We start from the raw sequence: 3,880 nt of genomic DNA on the forward strand, positions 1-3,880 counted from the left end.
GGCCGGTGGGTCCCGCCCACCTGCCCCGCGGGGCGCTGACCCACTGCCCTCGGCGCCTCCCCCGCTCCTCCTCGTGGTTCGTTCCGCTCAGCACTCCTGGCTGCGGAAGGCGCGTCCATGTGACCGGGCAGGGGGGCGCAGAACCTGGCCTGGGTGTCCTTCACCCACGCCGCGGCCCGCCCATCCGCACCTGGACTGGGCCAGCGCCCGAGGCCGCGGGGTGACCCTCAAGGTCGAAGGGCTTTTTCCGGCGGCCGGGCTGTGAGGCCTGTGGCCAGATCCTGATGGGACGAGGTGGCGACCGAGCCCTTTGCTCGGGGATTTCCAGCCCAGAAGTGAGAACCCGGGCAGCTCAGTTCTTGGCTGCCCTTTCCCGAGGCCCCAGATAAATGGCGTGTGCGTCTGCAATAGCAAAGGATATTTCTGCGTCCCCCTACCCTTACTCCCCGACCGCGCGCCACACGCACACACACACACACACACACACACACACACACACACCTAGGAACAGCGAGCAGCAGATCAAAATTCAAACTTCCGGGATGTAGTATCTTGGGCAAGTTATTTCCTCTCTCTGCATATTTTCAACTATTAAATGGAAATAGTTATCCGCTACCTCGTGGGGCTGTTTTACATTACGTATGAAAAATTCCTGATAAAAAGGAGACCCTGAATTTAACGACAGGGATTATCCAAGAGATCTCAGTATTCTCTCTTGTATTTAGAAGGTGGCCAGAAATTCCTTCATGCGTTCTGAGTTTTGGTTTGGAAAATGTGGTCACAGGTGAGTTGGGAGATTGGTCTGGGCCAATGGCAGCAGGAAAGACACTAGCGGCTGGCTTGAGAGGAAGGAGGGAGGCTTACCATGAGAGTTGGAGGAGGGGGGCAGGGGCTCTGTCCTCCCTCGCCACCCTGGGAAGCCTCACCTGCTGAGACTTGGCACCTATCTAGAAGGGACTCCTGCCCCTTGGGCTGCCTTTCACCTGCCCCCCAGCACCACCACACACATGTTCGCTTGGCTCTGTGGGGAGAAGCAATGGTCAGTAGTCATCATTAAGCCTTCCCCACAAGGTAGACCTGGAGCTTTGCTCCTGACCAGAAGGCCTCCATTAGAGCTTAGCGATGAAAAGAAAGGTCTTATGACTCAGCCACATCACGCCACAGCACAAAACCCAGGATGTTCACCTCTAGCAGGTGGCCCGGGAGGAGGTAGGTATTCCAGGGCAAGGCTGGGTGGCAGAGCTGTGTAGGAGCTGAGAGGCCTTGAAGCAAGAGGGGCTGCAGATCAGAATCAAGGCCCTTTGGGTGAGGTGCACAGGCTCAGCTGCCGCTCTTACGTTCTACCTGCCTCCAGCAGGCAGCGTTTTCCACTTCCTCGAAGCACAGGCTTGAGACAGAGAACTACCTGCTCTGCAAAACTTTGGTTGAGTCTCCTGGTTATTGATTCGTCTGCTAAAGTTTCAAAACACCTTATGCAATCCCCTGTCATAGTATGTATCACGTGTATTATAAATGCCTATTTCACGTTCTCCCCTATTTAGACTGTCTTACTTGGGGCAGTGTAGTAGATTGTTGAGAAATGGATTTAGCCCAGCCCTAAAATGTCAGTAAATATTATAATAACAACATGGGACTTCACTGGCAGTCCAGTGGTTAGGAGTCCGTGCTTTCACCGCAGGGGCCACGGGTTCGACCCCTGGTTGGGGAACTAAGATTCCACATGCCCTGCGGCATGGCTGAAAACACACACACACACACACACACACACACACACACAACAACAACATAAGGATAACAAAAATAGCTATCATAACAGGTACCATTTATTAAGCATCTATTCTAAGCCCTGGGCAGATGTTTTTAAATATATTATCAAGTTTATGCTTCAAAATAACCCTGTGAGGAAGTTGTTACCATCCTCATTTTAGGAGGGTTGGAGGGAACTCCCTGGCAGTCCAGTGGTTAGGACTCTGTGCCAAGGGCCTGGGTTCAATCCCTGGTCAGGAACTAAGATCCTGCAAGCTGCACGGTGCGGCCAAAAACATTAAAATAAAAGGGACTGGAGGCTCAGAGAGACAAAGTGACAGAAGCAGGATTCAGCCCAGGTGTCTGCCTCTGAAGCCCACATAAGCATGAGGTTAGTCTCTGACTCCAATCAATAACTGGTGTACATCATAGTAAGCTGGAATCCCTTCTGAGATACTGGAAACACCCCACTCTGGGAGCAAAAGCCCTGAGACCATGGCACCACCAACTCCCCGCACTCCCAGGACAGCAGGGAAATGCTCTAACCCCTGACGTGAATGACCTCATCCAAATGGTTTCCCAAGGAAAACTGCACACCTCAAACAGATCAGGAACTGGGCTGCAGGCACCTTATTACAGCGTGAACCACCCTTGGCAGTGAGTTTTACACATAAGTTCCCTGAGTTTATCCAGCGCCTTTGCTGAAGCATTCCAAGTGCCATTAGCTTATTAATCCTTCCAGCGCCCCTGTGAGGCAAAGCTGACGGCCTTCTTGACTGATTTTATGGAGCATTAGCTCCTTGAGAGCGGGAGCGGTGTGGGCCTGCCACACACAGGGGTTAGAGAACGAAGTAACGGTGGTGTGGCAAAGAAACCGAGACCCTCAGGGAAATGGTTTTAGACAGAAGTGGGGACACAACTAAGGTGCCTTGTTGCTACCCTGGGACCCTAGACTGTTTCATCAGGCATCCTTGCATTGCCATTATATTGCTGTGTAACTTCAGGAAGTTATTTCATCTAGTCTTAATTTTTCTATCCGTAAGATGGAAAAGGAAACAGTACTTACCTCATGACATAGTTTTGAGCATTACAGGAGTTAGTGTATATAACTCAGGTAGCATCATACAGGACACATAGTAAGTGTTCAATAAATGTTAGCTATTATTACAATTATTAGAACGGTACTTGGCACTGTGGAATGAGTAAGTGGAATGAGCTTTGCCACTACTGGCTCTACAGAGTTTATTTCAAAACTGCAGGCTCTTGTTATCACTGTTAGCTTTGTGACCTTGGACAGACGGCTTAACTTCAGGACTGAACCTCTATCCTCATCTGTGAAATGGGGTAGCTCTGAAATGAAGACTTCAAAAAAAAAAAACAGGAATTATTTATTAAATCTTATTTACTTTTGGCTGCGTTGGGTCTTCGTTGCTGTGCATGGGCTTTCTCTATTTGCAGAGAGCGGGGGCTACTCTTCGTTGCAGTGCACGGACTTCTCATTGCAGTGGCTTCTCTTGCTGTGGATTCTCATTGTGGTGGTTTTTCTTGTTGTGGAGCATGGGCTCTAGGCACATAGGCTTCAGTAGTTGCAGCACTCAGGCTCAGTAGTTGTGGCTTGCAGGCTCTAGAGCACAGGCTCAGTAGTTGTGGTGCACCAGCTTAGTTTCTCCGTGGCATGTGGGATCTTCCTGGACCAAGGCTCGAACCTGTGTCCCCTGCATTGGCAGGCGGATTCTTAACCACTGCGCCACCAGGGAAGTTCCTGAAATGAATATCTTGAACGTGTTTTGTAAACTGTCAAGCACTACACGGACATTAACTGTGGTTTTGTACTGTGACTCTATAGGAACCCCTCAAATTCCCAACTTCTAAAGTTGCCTGGTGGGACTTCCCTGGTGGCGCAGTGGTTAAGAATCTGCCTGCCGGGCTTCCCTGGTGGCGCAGTGCTTGAGAGTCCGCCTGCCGATGCAGGAGACGCGGGTTCGTGCCCCGTTTCGGGAAGATCCCACATGCCGCGGAGCGGCTGGGCCCGTGAGCCATGGCCGCTGAGCCTGCGCGTCCGGAGCCTGTGCTCCGCAAATGGGAGAGGCCACAACAGTGAGAGGCCCGCATAACGCAAGAAAAAAAAAAAAAA

Source organism: Lipotes vexillifer, unplaced genomic scaffold (genome assembly GCF_000442215.2).
Source record: "Lipotes vexillifer unplaced genomic scaffold, Lipotes_vexillifer_v1.1 scaffold1261, whole genome shotgun sequence".
Classification (NCBI taxonomy): domain Eukaryota; kingdom Metazoa; phylum Chordata; class Mammalia; order Artiodactyla; family Lipotidae; genus Lipotes; species Lipotes vexillifer.